Here is a 19,116-nt window from a genome sequence, read left to right as displayed (position 1 = left end):
GATTTTGATTTTTTAAAACATCGAGAACATCCTCATCCCTTATCTCATTAGGGACATTTTTTATTAAGATCGTAGGATTCCTTCGTTTGGAAGGAAAGGTAGTTAATTCCGGTGATTTTACTTGAATTTCAGTTTGTATCCTTTTTAAATCATTTTCAGAGGGGCATTCTATCAATACCTTGCCATTTCCAATATTTTTTAGATTGAGAATACCCACTTTTTTCTCTACAGGATTAATTTGTAATTTAAGAATCTTCTTAATATCCTCTGACGAACGATTTTCCGAAGAAATGACAAGACCACAACTTAAAGAATTTTGTTTTGCATTCTCCACAGGAGATGGCAGCACAGCACTAGCATACGTTGGTTTTACGAAAATGTCTTTAAGACTTTCCCTACAAGCTTCACGGTAACCCAACGACTTAATACGTTCAAAATTCTTAGTAATCAAACACTTTAACTCACACATTTGCATGCCTTGCCTCTTCACGAATATTCTGGTTCATATTACACTTTGACTCAATAGCCGTTTCAAGTTTATCATAGCAACATTTAAGCCCACGATAAAACACATCATCGTATTCGTCCATCTTGGCATTCTTTTACTTCGTAGCACTACTCAAAGAAGTAAACAAATCGTTAAGCTAGGGTTAACTATACCGAAATCTTGCAAGAGCCATAATATTAACAATACTTCTTTTAACTTGAAACAAATTGCACAAATATAAAGCAGAGCACTTGCACAAATAAAATTATACACAATAAATAGTTTACACACATTAATTATCGCAAAATAAAGATGAAAATCAGAGCTCAAGAAAACACACACAGCAATGGCGCGAGCATGCGCAGTTCCTAAAACGTAGGTTAGTAATCAGAAGACTACACAATTAACGTTAAATCGAAGCTGACTCAAAACTCTAACCAGTAAAACAATTTACGAGTTGACAGCAAGTCGAATAATTACAAACTTCACAGAGTTGGCAGAACTAAAGTAACGTAGCCTCGAAACACTGAAACACGCTCTGTTACATTCCGCAGACCTCTGCTTAAATACTCTCTAATAACTCATTTACATTTCTCGTAAGGAAACGGACAGAAGAAAGGAGAGCAGAGGCTCAAATTATAAATAGCGCGTTAATAGAAAATATTTAAAATGAAAAAAATTCAGAAAGCTTTCAGTTTCTATATTACGCAACGTTTTGTGTGTTACTTTTATTTATTAAATATCATGTTCTTCGCACGTGAAACACATAAAATGCAATTCAAGAGCAACGTCACAAAATATTTAAAAACAGCATATCTTTAACATTTCCGACACACTACCTCGCGCACTGGAGATAAAAAATGTTTTTTTTCGTAGAGTGCCATTGCTCTCTTTGTAATAGTCGAGTTTGTTAATCAAAAATTCGTTAAAGTTTTACAAAATTTTAAATAGATAATAAAACAAATTCGAAATTCGGATTTCCAAATGCCCATGTTCGGCTGGAAGACTACGTTATTCAAAATTTGATGGCTAGGTACCGTTGTTTCTTCCTAATGTGAGAAACATTCATGCATTCATGCAGATTCTTCATTATTTACTTTCTTTAAACATAATGCGTGGCGATAATATTTGGTGGTAACAGTTTGAAAAGTGAATCGGCGCAAAATGCTATTTTGAAATTAATACCCCTTCTGGGCTAACGCCTTTTGGTTTAATAATAGTAACCTTGTAACTATATGCATTTTTACTTCCTTGTACGAAGTAAAAAGGAAGTATCGTAATCGCGAAAAGTTTCAGGCAACATATTTCAACGAAAATATCCATTTTGACCGCTATCGAATGCAATTTAACGATGTTCTTGCGTGATATCTGTACGTAAGGACAGAATAAAAGATTCTTTTCCTCCAAAAAAAAAAATTATAAAACTGCTTTAAAATTAATTCTGAAGAGAATTTTTTGTGGCGTCTGTACGAACGTATGTACGTACATACGTACGTACGTGCGTACGTACGTATCTCGCATAACTCAAAAACGAGTAGCATCAGAACGTTGAAATTTTGTATATAGGACTGCTATAACATGTAGATGTGCACCTCGTATTTTGGTTGCAATCGGCCGCACCAAACGTATATAAATATATTTATATATATATCCACTCTGTTACACGGCTCAGTGATCTCAGTTACTTTACTCTTTTATGTTTGTAAATTGTACATTTTTTGCTTTAAAAAATGATTGAGTTATGTTGTTTTTATCTTCCGGTTAAGGTTTATATGCCTTTTGTAATTCTGGAAGCTATATTTGTACAATTATCAACAATTCAAAAGCTGTTTAAGTGCGGTTAAGTTTTAAATAACATGGCGGACATATTTGTTTACATTTGAAACAGCAGAATTGTAGATTTGTTGCCTATCTAGAGAGACTAAGCTTCGCGACACAAAAATAACGCCTTCATTTATTTTTGCGAATTAAATCATGCTTAATCCTTTCTGGAATTTTTTCGAGGAAATAAGTGTTTAAGATTTATAATGCAGATATTTTGAGTTTTTATGTATTTTTGCCTCGTCGGGAAGTGAGAACTGAGTTAATTGAATGAGAAATACTAAATCGTCTGTGAAAAACTGTTTCTTTTCTGTTTTGTTTGCTTAATTTCGTTCATACATCGTTTTAGCTTTATTATAGTATTTGAATAGAACATGTGGTAACGATTATTCTTCAAATGATATAAATTTTGTGCATTCAGAGTGTCGTTATAGAAAACAAATATAGTGAATTTTAAAGAGTGCATTTATTCTATTGTGGTTTATGCGCTGTCGATGAAGTAGATTTAATTTAATCCAATCAATTTAAATGAAATTCAAGAAAAAAATGCGTATAATTTAATATTCCGTACAAGGAAGTCATGTGGTGTACACATCACATTTTTTTATAATAATTAAGTATATGTATGTATAACTAACCTTGTAACATTAATGTATTTTTTTGTACCAAGAGAAAAGGCATTTGTGAAGAAAACCCACAGAAGTAAAAGGTATTTTTCTTCAGAGATTCTCAGTAGGATTTTAAAGCTCCGAACACATTTCTAACTTAAAAAGAAGGAAAAGGGGGGGCCTACAATATGCTGGATAAGGGCAAAAAGTGCTTTTTCCATTGATAACGTTCTCTCTGCCATTTTCACCTTGTGACAAAAACTGAAAGATCTAGCAGTGGATTTTTAAACCGCATTGTGTAACCGCAACTGATAAAGGCCATTCTTTCTGCAGCTGAGCAGTCTTTTTGGTGTTATGATTATCGTAATGTGAATATTATGCGAAAGAGAAAAAGAGTAAAAAAACCTGATAAACAGGTAATTATTGAATAAATCTAAGGTTACTGATGATGATTCATTCCATAACTGATCCAAACATCAAATAATTTCTCTACAAAAAAATACTTTCAATTGGTTGTAAGTAATCCCTTCGTGGACTTCTTTATCGGATTTCCAAATTTTATCACTCAGCACTTGCAGTCAATTATATTAAATTTATAATAGCTTGGGGCAAGATTTGATAAATTTAAAAAAGTTGGAATACGTTAACTGGTTAGTTACAGCCTCTTCGCAAATACAACTAGAGAAGTATGTCCCTTCCAGTCGTCTTGTTACAGAAATTTTATTTCTCAGAACTTTATTTCGTCACTTACGGCATGAGTATAAGTACGCGCTTGAGTACACTAGTTCAGGTTACTTATACCACGCAGCTATTTTAATTTTATTATAAGTTTCACGGTAGTCTTTTGTCTTATCTGTTTATATAGAGAAACATAATAATGAAGAATTTATTGTTTTAAAATAGAAAACGTTTAAAAAGCGTATTTTTTCGTGATGCAGTCAAAATGACTTTGAAAAATAGGAACAGAAAATCAATATAGAAATGTATTTTAAGTTTCAAATATTTGTCTTATAATTTCATTTTTCTTGCTATTGTTGGAGCAAAACCATTAATAATTATTTCAATATTAATTTAGGTACTTAATTCCTGCTCTACAAAAAGGAAACTCACGTTTGATAGTTATTACTTCCTTATACGAAGTAAAAAACGAAGTATTGTAATCGCGAAAAGTTTCAGGCAGCATAGTTCGACGAAAATATCCATTTTCACCACTATCGAATGCAGTTTAAGGATGTTTTTGCGTGACATCTGTACCTAAGGACAGAATAAAGGACTCTTTTCCCCCCAAAAAATTATAAAACTGATTTAAAATGAATTCTGAAGTGAATTTTTCGTGGTGTCTGTGCGTACGTATGTACATATGTCGCATAACTCAAAAACGAGTAGCCACAGAACGTTGAAACTTTGTATATAGGACTGCTATAACATGTAGGTGTGCACCTCGTATTTTGGTTGCAAATCGCTCGCACTAAAAGTATCCACTCTGTTACTTGGCTCAGTGATCTCAGTTTCTTTATTCCTAAATTGTGCAGTTTGTAAATTGTGCATTTTCTGCTTTAAAAATGATTAAATTGTGTTGTTCTTATTTTCTGGTTAACGTTTTTATGCCTTTAGTAAATCTGCATGCAATATTTGTAGAATTATTAACAATTTAAAAGTTAAGTGCGGCTAAGCCTAATTATTTTTGCCATAGCGGCCATGTTTGTTTACACTTTAAAATTGGCAGAATAGTGGATTTGTTGCCAATCTAGAGAAACCAAGCTTCTCAACAACAAAGATAACGCCTTCTTTTATTATTGCGAATTAAATCATGCTTAATCTATTATGGAATTTATTCGAGGAAATAAGAGTTTGGGATTTACTGCGTAATTTTTAATATAGGTATTTTGAGTTTTTATGTAATTTAGCCTTGTAGCGAAGTGAGGACTGAATTAACTGAATGAGAAATAATAAATTGTCTGTGAACAACTGTTTCTTTCTTTTTTGTTTAATTTCTTTTATACATCTTTTTAGATTTATTATAAAATTTTAATAGAACATGTGGTAACGATTAGGTAATTAGATTAGATGCTATAAATTTTGTGCATTCTGAGTTATAAAATGATCTCATGCACTTTAATTGTTTCCACGAAAACTTGACTTCCCTTCCACGGTCGCAGTATCTTTGCCTTCGGGTGGGTGCGTTCACACCTTGATTTATTTACATACGCAATTGGCCTAAGGCATATGCAAAACGAACTGGTTAAAATCCTAATGTAATTGTGTACCAGTATAACAGAGACTATTAGGATTAGTATATGGTTATAAAATGAATGAAGTGTAACGTTGCTAAGGGAACTTAGTGTCACTATGGTAAACAAATATAGTGAATTTTAAAGAGTTCATTCAATTTATTGTGGTTTATGCGCTATCGACAAAGTAGATTTAATTCAATCCAATAAGTTTAAATGAAATGCAAGAAAAAATGCATATAATTTATTATTCCGTACAAGGAAGTCATGTGGTGTACACAACAGATTTTTTAAAATTACGTGAAACTTATGGATCTTTTTAACACTGTAGAGAAGACATCATGAATAAACATCACTATAATCACTACTACAACTCATCAAGTTCTTGCTAAACTAGGATTTATTTATATACATTAGAATAAAAAGAAAAGTGAAAAGAATAATCGTCAAAACATTTTGCACACGTATGTCTTCGCCATCGTTTAGCTGTCGTATAGCCGCGCTGCGATGGTGATTAGAGCATCACAGTAAACACAATCCAACTGTGGGCAGGAAATCCGAAGAAACTACTTCTGATACCAAAATTTATGTAGAAAGACTTCATGATTAAGCATCACTATAATCACCATGGTGCACTGCAACTCATTTAAGTTATTGCAACTACGACTACGGTACTGCGACCAAGCCATTGTGCAAGGCGACGTTGCTGGGTTTTTGAGATAATGCCCAGAGGCATTATCTCAAAAATAGAGTTCCAGATATGGGAATCTCGAGAGAAATCGGAGGCAAGAAAAAGGGGGTGACCAGAAGGTCTAAGTGTCAACGATGAGAATCTGACTATAAACTAGGATTTATTTATATACCATTAGAATGAAAAGAAAAGTAAAAAGAATAATTGACAAAATATTTTGCACATGTCTGCCTTCAGCATCGTTCAACTCTCGTTTAGCAGCGCGCTCATCTCGGTGGCGCTTTAACATCATCTTACTCAGTTCCTACAATATTTTTAAATATGATGTTATCGTTTTGATATCTGTAAAGTGTAACTGAGAAAGTTAAAAATATTGTTAATGAAATTTTCAAATACGTATATGGTTCTAATAAACTGTCTATGTGAATTATCTCTAAAAGAGCTTATATTCGCTTCAGAGTGATTGTTTGAAACTCATAGCTGTTCCAGGATCTGAAATTGCAGAAGTTACATGGTTTTTTAAGACTATATATTTATGATGAAATATTTGCAGCATTTATTTCATTCGTAGATTTAAATGTTAACTGACAAGCTGCTTCTATACGTTGTCTGGATCCAATGGCATTAAAGTTTCATCAATCAAATTAAATGATTGGAGGTAACAGAAGAATTATTTTAATGTAAAAGTTCATAGTAATAAAATTAATACAGAATGTTATTGTGTAACGAAATGTATAAATAGTAGAAATCGAAAATGAACGAATCTGAACAACTCAGACATATTATGTGACCAAGCATGTACGTTTTGAATAAAAAATTACAAAAAATAAGAATTAAAAAAATACTGAAATGTTAAATGAAATTTATACTATATAATGAAACAAGGGGGAAAAAATCGATCCTTCTTGATTTACAATATTTTGCTTACCCGCAAGATCCTTAAGACTTTCTAATTTGAGATTTAACAGTACCAGCAATAATACATAGTTATGATGACTAAAATGATAAAATCAAATTCTTGGAAGTAAATTGTCGCAATAATAATTAAACTTGATAGTAAAACGAAATTAAACCAATCTGAAAAATGAAATCGAAGGTTTACAATTTAGGCTGGGCAATGTCAGACATTTGCCTGTAATTTAAGTTCCTCGGTCGAGTATCAAGATTATTCCCTGTTAGTTTTACGCAGTTAAATAAAATTTTCTGGTATGTTTGCTAAAATTTTAATTGCGACTATAATTGATTAAAAATTGCTAGCTGTAGACTATTTGAAACAGAAAACCAGTAGTATTAAACTTAAACTGCACGTAGGTCGAATGCATGATTTGAAAGCAGCAGACAAACTAGAAATATTTTTTAACAAAATGAATTTTTTTTATCAGAATTAATTTGTTAACTAAATTTTAAACTTTATATACTTAATACATATAAAAACATACAAACAGTAATAATAATGCCTCAAAGAAAAAAATTCAAATTTATAGTTATTTTTTGTATGAAATATTGTAGAGTTTTCCTTATTTTGCATAAAAAAATTATTTTAAGTTTGATACCTGTTCTAAACTTCTCAACTTCCCCTCACATTCTCTCGCCAGGATGTAAATATAAAGTTAAGTGAAGTGCTATTTAAACGTGTGAATATCTCAGTTTATTCAGAGCGTGTTTCGCTAGCCAAGCGCACGTTTCGTTATTATTTCGCGGACACGCTAGTAAGCCTCTTGGCCATATCAGTTTAGTATCACGCCGGTTAGATTCCTGTGAGTTCACCTCTTAGGCGTAAATTTAAGTGCGCTCTTGCACTATTTATTTCAGGTTGACTTGTATTATATTCTACGTTTTAGTTTCCACAGCAAGTGGTCGGTGTCTTTGTAATGCACGAAGTCCGTGCCTTTCTGTTAATTAGTAAAGTGTTATTTTCACCCTTCTTCTGCGCTGGTATTTAATTCACGCCTGAGCGAGAATTCACCAGGTTCTTTGTAGGATCTAATTTAGTTTATATGGAATAACAGAGACAAATCTTACAAAATAAATCTTGATAACCGTGAGAAATTTCGATTGATTAAAGTTTGTAGTTTAAACGTATTGACAGCAAAATATTAAATTTTCAGACTAACATTTATTTAAAATAATTTTACTTTATTGAGTTAATCAATAAATTACTTAATTAAAAAAATCACGAAAACTTCGCACGTGAGTTAAAGCGTAAGAATAAATAATGACAATTTTTTCTTTTATTTATTACAATTTCCTTCGATGCATGCAGAAAAATTACATACTATATTTGTAGGAAAATAATTGTAAACTTCTACAAATTGACTACAAATTTTAGATACCACATCTCATGAAATTTTGATTTTGATTTACCTAAGAAAGAATTTTCTAGAAATTCTCTTCGTCACGAATTGTGTAGATTCTCGTGAATCTGTTTCTTTTCGTGGATTAATTTATTTTCAGCTACGAAAAAAAAATTGTTCATACTGTTACGTTTTTCTTCTGACACCAGGTGTTACGTTATTTTCTTCCTTCACGTTCGTACGGGGTTCGTACGAACCCCGCACGAACCCGTTAGATTTGGAGTGAATAACGACGACACGTGATGGAGTATCGAAACACACTTTATTTAGCCAATATTAATCAGGACAGCTCCAAAATCACGTTTTAAAGTCGTAGAACTACTATAAACACGCTGACACAATCAGCGACACAGCCTTCACACTATCAGGCTATAACGGTCGAAATAGCTTCGCTGCAAAGCACCAGAATACAGCTCCCGACTCTGCTTGGTCGTTCTCGGAACTCCAAAACTCTCGAGACTCTCCAGACTACACCTCGCGACGCAGTCGACGATACTCAAGAGTATACGACGATGCACTAACTCGGGATACACTAAAAGACTCTCTCGGTGCACTCGACGACCAACTCGGCGCTAGACTTCGAGACACTCGCTCAATGACTGACTATCAGCTCGCTAGACGAGGCACACACTAACTGACTGCGGACTAGCAGGGTTTGTATAGCTTTCGGCTTGTATTCGAGAACATTCTGGGCTAAACCGGTAAGAATTCGTTCCAGAAGGTTCTCCATCCGTCCATGGCATTAGCCAATTTTGTCGCCAAACGGGCGATTTCTCGCCAAATGTTGAAACCCTGCCTTTCTTGCTGTTTTATGGCAGCCCTAAAACTGCTTTGCGGGGAAGCCATCTTACCGCGCCTGTACATTTCGTAACAATACATATACGTACTCCCAAATAAAGCTCTTATTATTATTGAAAAAAATTTTAACTTGGGATATTTATATTTTGACAAATACGAACAAAATTTAACAAATCAAATCTGTACCTCCAGATCTTCGAATAATGTTTATACCTCAATGTAAATTAGTTAGCTGCATTTAGATAATATGAGATATTACTTATGTTTGTTTTTGGTAATGAAAATAATGTAAAACTGGATTCCAAATCATCAAAATCTCAGTCTTTTTCTTTAAATATTTGTCAAAATAATTAATGTTATAATAATGCTAATTAGTTTACAAAAAATGTATTCGCGGGTTGTGCAAAATTGCTTAGGCGGACGCACGTGACTCGCTAGTTTGCAGAAGACAGCGGATTAAAGATATAACGCAAGATGTAACACATTTTAAGCACAAAACAAAATAACACGAAGCGTTCAAATCTGTTACATATTTAGATGCAAGGCGGGATGATTAAATCATTGACTTATTTTTAGCGCTTCCGCTTCGTGTCACCTGTAATCACAAGAATCCAAGGGTGAAGTAGAAGGACACAGAATATCTCAAGGTCATGATGTTTGTTTCTAGAGAATGGTAAAAGAATTTTTTATCGTTGAATGGCGGGAGAATTGGATGCTTAATTCTTTTAATTTGCAGTTTAAAAACCGAGAGCAGTAGTCTATTAAATGGGTCCAACAAGATCTATAATAAATAAAAACCTTTTATACCTATAAGTGTAGAAGAAAAGGTGCCTATGAGCTTTATTTCTATAAATATTCATCTTAAGAAATTATTTGCAATTACAAAATTTTTCAACGAGAGATAGAAAATTTTATGACAACTGTTTCAGCACTAACAAAATGCAAAATCTTAGTTTTAAATATGGTACAAAATGTTCAGTTTTTAGAGTATTAATTATGCGTTAGGAAACTAAATATAAAACACTCCGTATTTTTTCATGCAAAAATTCGTGAAGATATTCATCACGTATTTGTCTTCCAAATTTCATAATTAATACTGTTCTACTCAATACTGGATAAATAATCACTGAAAAACGCAACTTCTACTTTGTTGTTGCTCTTTAAATTTCGTCGAAATTTTAGGTAGCAATTTAGTCAGTACACAACTCTGGTTGAAGATAACGATTAAAAAGAATCTAACTATATCATTTTTTCGAATATCTGTTAAATTTTGCACTTAGATGTGGAAATTTCTGCATTTCACTTGGTAAAAGTACCATGAATACTTTAGCAATCGGTATGTATGCCTTTTTGAAACCACGTAAAAAGACAGTTTTTGTACTTACGCAGCTGTCCTAACCTTGATGTCGAATTCGTTCTCATGAAGTTCTTTATCTGGAGATGTGACACCTGCGTAAATGGCATTTCGCACAAGTGGCACACATCATCCCTACGAAAGCATGAAATTTTCTAACACGGTGTAGCCAGTAATGAGCAACAAACGACATTTCCGCACAGCTCATCAGAAACAATCAACGAGCCTTATGATGTATTGAATTGAATCTTAAGTAGTGTCCATTCTTTCTCTGAACGTTGTTCTGAGTGTTTCTTGTGTATTATTAGTTTTTTTCCCGAGCTCATTTTAGAAGATTTACATAAAATTAATCTCACCCATATTGAAAAATCTAATGGTAAACATGCGCAATCTCTATCGGTATCGGCAGTTTCATGTTAATGTAAATTTTAAAGTGAGAGCGTGGAAATGTATTAAACGCAAAACAGAAAGATGAAAAGGGTGGATGACGAATAAAAATGAAGTAGTTTGTAAAATTACGGGACACACAGTCTAACGTGGAAGCAGAAGTTCAGTTATCCAATGTTATGCAAAAGAGCAAGAGAAGAAAATAGCTCGACACCAAAACGTTTTAATGATAAAATCCATGCACTGCTTGACAAATGACTTTGAAATCAATATAGCAGTACCTCAAAGTTCTCTTTATAGGAAAAGGAGGAAACGCTCAAGGTTCCACGCTGAGAGCAGATAGTGGTAATGATTAATTGATCCCAACGATTTGACCAGCTTTGTGCGAAAGCAAGCACAAGGACATAGTTTCCATCCCGGGTACTGAAAAGGGAACTACGAGTAACTAGCTAAATATGGGCATTTCTCACTCTTCGAAACTTAACTGCATTGTAAGACCCCTTACTACGCAGAACCAGGCACAGAGGCTCAATCTTTGCCCTCGTACATTGGAAAGAGGGACGCATCGCTTTTGGAACACCGGTCATTGTGTATTATTTTCTCTATGCCAGTCACTTGGGCTGCCCGTCGCAGAGGGACATTACCCAGCAAACCCGGGACGCCACCATAGGCTACTGGAACCCTCAGCTTTAGGACGTGCCAGACCCACGGGCCGGCCAATAAGTGACCTTTCCGGGGCCTCCAGAACTACTAGGTTCATGATTTGTATACCCCCGTGGGCGAGACTGCCTAGGTACAGATACTAGCCAGTACCTTTTCAGAGTTCTCTACGTCGACCCCTGGGAGGGGACTGAAAAGGGAAAATAGATTTTGAAACTGAATACAAGTTATTGCATTGAGGGAATATTCAAAAGCAACTGCAAATAGTTTTCTCACTTGTTTTGCTTGGACGGAGATCTGGGTAGCTCAGTGGAAGAACATAAGATGGTGATTGTAGCATATGCTCCGTAAATGTTTCAAGTATTTAAAAGGAAGTGATAAGTTTTAGACCTGTTATAATTTTTTTCAAGTTTTAAAGAAAGATGCTGGGTCCGAAGCACATTGTATTGGATTTTGAGCAAGCAGCAATTACTTATTTCCTAATACAATGCGTAGAATCATTAGGTTTATTTAAGAGACATGAAAAATGAAGAATGTCATTCCTACCCTTTCCTCGAACTTGGACCTGTCGACCGTTACACCACGAAGACATGATGGTAAGAGGGAGAAAATACCTTATATACTCCCCTATTAAAGGACGACTGGGAATTAGAAGACCCAATCGCCAAATCCTGGTAGTGAGGAACTATGGTCCAACACCTTTTAGTTTGGGCGCCATTGTAGACTTATTAGGTTGCTTTGAAGCAGGAGGCGTGAAAAAATGCGCAATGCCTTCGCCAGAACTCGAACTTAGAACTCTCGAATACTCGCCGAGTGTTCTACCGTTACACCATGAAGGCATGCAGGAAGGAAGGAGAAAATACCTTATATACTTCCTTTAATACCTTTTAAAGGGCGACTGGGGATTACAGGACCTAGTAGCCAAATACTGTTGTTGTTGGTGATGAATTACATTCTACGACCTTTTAGTTCAGGTACCACTATACAGGTATTAGGTTTTATTTATTTATTTATTTATTTATTTTTGAAAGCAAGAGATTTAAAAATGCGCGATGCCCTAACCGGGAGTCGAATCTGAACCTCTGGAATACGCGCCGAGTGTGCTATCGTTACACCACAAAGGCATGCTGGAAGGAGGGAGAAATACTTACATACTTCCCTTTTAAAGGGCGACTGGGGATTAGTGAGTCAATCGCCGAATCCAGGTAGTAACGAATGATCGTCCACCATCTTTTAGTTATGTCGCTGCTGTAGAGTCATTAGATTTATTTTGAAGCAGGTGAGATGAGAAATGAGCTGTGGATTCGCCGGGACTCGAACTTGGACCTCTCAAATACGTGCAGAGTGTGCTACGGTTACACAACATAAGCATGCTAGAAAGAGGAAGGATGAAGTTAGCATAGTCGACTAAGTGTAAGGAATGTGCGCAGCACTATTGCATCTTCCTCAGCAACTTGTCAATGAAGGCTAGTTAATAATAGCAGAAAAATTGCGCAGAAGAATTTAAGGAAGAGAATTCTTTGACTATTTTGTCACTCAATGGCTAAATAACAAAATGTTCATTGAAAATCTGGAATTGTTATGAGGAGAAACATACAACAATTAAAACTGTAGAAGTTTAGAATCACAGACTGAGGAAGCTTATTTAGAGAACTCATCCATCAATCAAGGAATTCATTGAAAAAGATCAAAGCAGATTTAAAATATAAACTATCAAATCGGTTGGGAATATTTGAATTTTTCTAAAAGGAAAAAAGAAAATGAAAAAAAAAACATTAAGGTTGACAAAAAGATCGAAAATATCATAACTAATTTGGAGGCAATAAATGACAATGAAAAGTGAATAAAAGCTCTAGTATTCATCTCGAGAGTAGAGTGAGCTAAGAATATATAAAAATATCTTGTTTGTTTTCCCTGACGGGACCTTCAGAAAAAAGGACTTAAAGAGTTCTTATTGATTTTACAGCAAAATTTAATTTAGCTATACAGATACAATCAAATAAATGCAGTTAAATTGTTTTTTAATTCAATATTCAAAGGACATGCACGACACTCAAAATTAAAAACTTACTTTCTTCCAAATCTGGAAAAAATTTCTTTTGTTGGGTGATTTCTTTTGTATATACTGACTATGTTAACAAATTTTTTAATTGTCTAAAAAATCCTGTGATTTCGATCATTATAAATCAAAATTTAATATTGTATTGTTAATGATTTTAAAATTTAATAATGTACTTTTTATTCTGCATTTTTTAGTAATTTCAAAAGTCTTATTTCTGATTTTAAAGAAAAGCATAAAAAATTAAAACTGGGTACTTCACATTTCATTCCTGCTTCAAATTTCATGTTTTTAAAACATGTGATTGAAAAAAAAATAGATAACATTTTATATATTTTAAATAATATAGTGGGATTTGGAGGACCTCTTGAAAGTCGATGTCGAGGGCACATACCATGTCTGCCGCTGGGTCTGCTCATGAACATCAAGCCCTGTTCACGATTTAAGAATTTCTTTTTTATTCAACGACAAGGAGCAAAATCCCTTAATAATTTTTAAAACTACCAGTGTTTTTCTACCAGTCCGAAACAAAGATAAAGGGTTGTAGAGACATTAAGGACTTTTGAAGCAGGAGTCGAGACAAATGTACAATGCCGTCAACTGAACTGGAACCTGGACCTCTCGAATACGCGCCAAATGTGCTGACCGTTACACCACAAAAGCATGCTGGAGGGAGGGAGAAAATGTGCAATATGATGCAAGTTTTAAACTAAAACCTTATAGTGTGTCAAAAAAATGATCAAAAATAAAATGATAAGATTAATACAATTTTATGTATTGTTGTTGTCTTGACCATGTATTTCATGGAAGAATGGTTTCCAGAGCCTCAAGGAAGACACAGTTTGATAAAAATTATTAGCCCGAAGAGGAAATTTGCCAAAAAGGGCTATTAATTTCGTTTTGGAAATTTTAAACAGCTAGCTCTCAGAATTTCAGCTCTTCAATGTTAATTGACTCTGCTATATATTTAATAATATCTCTTTTTTTATTAAACTTATTTGATTCTTCCTTTCACATTTCGAAATTTAGGTTCATTCGAAATAAAATTCACCTGTTTCTTATCATTTATTTTTAAAATTTTTTATTTTTAAATAACTTAAAATACTAACTAAACTAACTAAAAACTACTAACTAAAAATTTTTCGAAAACATTTTGAATTATAAACTTATAAAAGTTTTGCTATCCTCTTAAAGTAGATGTATTTCTAAGCATACTTGCAAAAAATTAGAGTTTATATTTTTCAAAATTTCCTAATATGTACTTGAATTTACATTTTGGTGCGTTTTGAAATTTTGGGTATTTATTATAAGCGATAATAACGAAAATGTGATTTACGCACTTTGTTAAAACTATTTGAAAATATGAACGATGATGTTTTTTTGAAAAAATGGACAATGAAGGAAAAGAAAGGAAAATAGGTTGCTATAAATTAAGAAGTTCATCAAGTGAATTATTCTTGGCGCAAAGTAAAAAAAAATTCGCCAAGATAAATTTTTAAATTTCTTCATAAATTTCTTACCAAAAATTACAAAATTTAATAATTAGGTATAATATGAGTCGTAGAATCGAAATATGAAAAAAAATAAATTGTATGTTATTTCAGAAAAGTCCGATTTTACCTATGTTATACCTACGTTACTATGTAAATACCTATTTAGAACAAAGCTTTATATAAATCTAATATATATTCCAAGTCGCGCTTTCGAGACATGGAAAACGCAATTTGAATTTCGTCAATTGGCACAGTAGAGCGGGAGATACAGAACTTTTTTTTTTTTAAATTCCAAAGTGCCTTTGTCCCTGGGGGACTATTGTTTTCGTTTTGCGATTTTGGGTCGAAGTCACTCTGAATGTCCGTTTCACTTTTCAAACTGTTACCACCAAATATTATCGCCCTGCATTATATTTGAAGAAATTAAATAAAGAAGAATCTGCATAAATGTATCTATGTTTCTCGCATGTTGTTTTAAAGTTTGTTGTTTGAAATGTTTACTGATCTATTATTTACGGCTTCATATTACACGATTTCTAATCATTTTACTTGTGTTAAACAATTTATAAGGTATTTCTCCTGCCTTCTTAGCATGCCTTCATAGTGTAGTGGTCAGCATGCTCTGCGCGTATTCGAGAGGCCTATGGTTCAAATACCGGCGAAGGCGTTGCTCATTTTTCATCACTCCTGCTTCGAAATAACCTAATGTCTCTACAAATTTTTTAATGGAAATTTGAAAGGGAAATATCTTCTATTACAATAATTTCAACTCACTTTTCTTTTTAATATAGACCCATTTAAAATTTAACTCAAAGGCTCATCAGCAGTTAAAAAGACAAAAATAGAACTACAGCACTGAAAGTAGCATAGGAATGAAAGAAAGAAATACGACTATACAGTCGATAATGTGATAACAACGCTATCTGTCTGTAAATGAAAGGTGATCGGACGAGAACCGGTACTTTCAGCATGGTATGGCCGTTGACAATAAATGAAAGGTATAAATATAAACTCCCTCTCTAAACCGGAAAACATCATAAAACGATTATTTCATTTACGTAAAATGGGAGAAAAGGGAAAGTCGCTTTTAAAATTTAATTCTGAAAAGAAATTTTTGTTTAGAGCATAGGATTAATTTTTGTTTAGACTTATAGGATTTTTGTAGCACTTGTAAAGAACTACATGAAAGGGAAAATGCTTCGAGTTAATCATTCAAGCATGCCATAGCAAATGATCTGACGATGAGCGTTAATCGCCGAATCGATGTTGATTTAAGGAGAAGATACATGATTTAGCAACCATCAACTTATTGGATATAAGTGACTATTCGATCTTAATACATGATTTCCTTCCTCATTTTTCCGCATCAGTCTTTCACTCCACTCTCCAATCCAATACCTCATTCCTCGGGTTAATACACCATCATCATCGTCATCATTACCCCCCAACCCCGCTCAGCCCTCCAATGTGATCTGTGCTCTCTTGATTGTAGTCAACTGAACATTATTTTTAGTTGATGCAATTTTTTATCATATTTTCTTGCTTCATGTTAATTTAATTTTAGCTGTTATTGGATATCTATATATATAAAGAAGAATGTCTGTTTGTGTGTGTGTTTGTTCGCTATTAACTCAGTCACTACTATAGTTATCGTCACCTAAGTTTCTACAACTCTTTTATGGGTTCTGGGAAAGGTCGACGTCCACTTTTTCCAACAAAAATGTCTAAAATCAGCAATATTAATTAAAAACTCTGAAAACGCTAATTTTCATCCTTATTTTTCCGAGTAGCAACAGTCTCACACGTCGGAAATAAAAGTCTGCTTTATTTAAGTGTTGCCACCGCTCGCTTTCAAGCCGTTGGGTTTGTTATTAAAAATTTTTATGTTTTACGATGAAATAAAAAATGACATTGTCAAACATTAAATACATTATTCTGGATTTCAAAAATTCGTGGGAAGCCATTTCGACCATTATTATCTTCGCACCACTTCAATCAGCCGAGATATTAATTAAAAACTCTGACTAAGCTCCTTTTTGCACTCAGTTTTCCGAGTGGCAACAGTTTAGAGCTTTGTAAAAATGCTTTATTTCGAAATGTGTTGCTACTGCTCGCTTTCAAATCGTACAGTTTGTTAATCAAACATTTTCAATTCTTACAAAATCTATATGCATATACAAAGAATAATGCCTGTTTGTGTGTTTGTTCGTTTGTTTGCGTTATTGATTTCTGATCAATGATGATCTATCATTTTTGCCACATTTAATCTATTAAAATTGAATATAGTGAAATATTGGATGGAAATTGAGCTTTTACGACCATTTGAGTAGAAAGACGAAAATCAAATGAGAGAGAATTAATTAGTTTATTTTTCTATCGAAATTTTTTATATGAGTTCCATATCACATGAGAGTGAAAAATGTATGACTATGAACCGTATTTTTTGCATCATTATTAGAGAAAGATTACAGCGGTATCGTTTTCTCTGTTGTTAGATACATTACTTTCAATCTAACTTAAATGGCATCGGGGGTTTCCGCTAGTTTGACATAATTTGATGGATTGTTTTTTGCATCTGTAAAGTCTTTTAAAACATTTTGTCACATAAATTAATGGTAATTATTGCTACGTTTTAAACAATTTATGTTTGTAAAATATTTCGTAGGAATCTCTGCTTTCGCGTAGAAGAAAAACCTTGTATTTTAGTTGGCTCAGTAAAGCGAAAAAAAGGTTAAGAACTTCTACTCTGAATTTTAGATTAGGTTCGTTTTCCCAAATGGTAAAGAATTAGCTGAGGATATTTGCTTGAGTACAATTCAGTGTACTCTTATCGCTCTTCCTAAGTAGATTTCTTGTTTTTATTGCTACAGTAATAAATGAGCTTGGCGAAATGTTGCTTGATGTTGAAACTGGCTCATTTTCGTGTCTGATGAGTGAGAAAGACAAGGAGATATTATGTTTGCTGAAGTAATATTTTGGTACTACATGACCTGCTCACATTATATTGCGAAAATTTTATAAAATTAGAAAAACATTTGGGGTTGGCAATTATCTTCGGCCTTTTTATTTCCAGAACGATAGGATAAAGATCGTGATTATGCATTTATTATTAAAAGAATTTCTGCCATGGAAAGAATTGTTGTAAATATGTCCTGGTAAAATGAACTATTTTATTTTCTATTTGGGTGGCAGGATAAGCAAATTTGAACATTACGCACAGATGCAAGAAATATAATTCTAAGGTATTCTACGATATAATTCTAAGGAGAGGTGTTCTCCAGGAGAGAATATATACAGAAGAGCGGAAAAAGATAAAACACTTACAACTTAAATAATTTAGCTTGAATGATAATTGAGTCATTCAAAAGCTTATTGCAAGATGGTTTTTAAGCTTAAAATACGGAGAATTCTCTTCTGAACGTTCCTTCGCAAAGGCATCCATCCTTTAGGTAGATAGCTCTCTTAGACTTTCCCATGTTTTGATAAACCAGACTGATCTAAATTCTGGTGTATGTGAACTATCAGTAAACTTTGCAAAAACATAAGAAGGGATTATATTCCAGCTAACGGCAGCTTACAGTACATTCCTTACAAGCACTAGTCGAATGCATGTTAGAAAACCGTTGTATTACACGTCTTCAATTGTTTGAATTGCTTGCTTAACGACGATGCACTTTTACGACAGCAAAAAATAAAGATTAAAAATTCCTATAAATTTAGCATCAGCATATATACGCAATGCTTAGATAGGCGCAATGAGTAATCCAAAAGAGTAACAATTTCAGCCTGTTACTTTTAACGAAAGACATTGTTTTTATGCTTTTATATTTTTACTTATATTAACAAATTAAAGGAAGAGCATGCGTTAATTTATTAAAATATACACATTAGAATCCCTTTTAACCGGCAGCAACGGGATTGCGCCGATTCCGGATAAGAGATTTTTTTCGATAACTGATTTTTCAGATTTCTTGTTCTTATTCATTTTTTTTTTTTTTTTTTTTTGTGATTGTATATGTAGAAAATTCAATCCCTTGGTCCTGTTTTTGATCTCGTTATTTTATATTTCAGAGAAACAGAATTAAATTACATTTAAAAACTACGATATTTATTATCACATGAAAGTTACGAATTTCTTAGTATGACGGCATTACATTTCGAAAGTCTGCCTAC

Source organism: Stegodyphus dumicola, chromosome 5 (assembly GCF_044657685.1).
Source record: "Stegodyphus dumicola isolate Sdum_Otavi_A_Nest chromosome 5, ASM4465768v1".
Lineage (NCBI taxonomy): Eukaryota > Metazoa > Arthropoda > Arachnida > Araneae > Eresidae > Stegodyphus > Stegodyphus dumicola.
Note: the sequence above shows the minus strand (reverse complement) of the source record.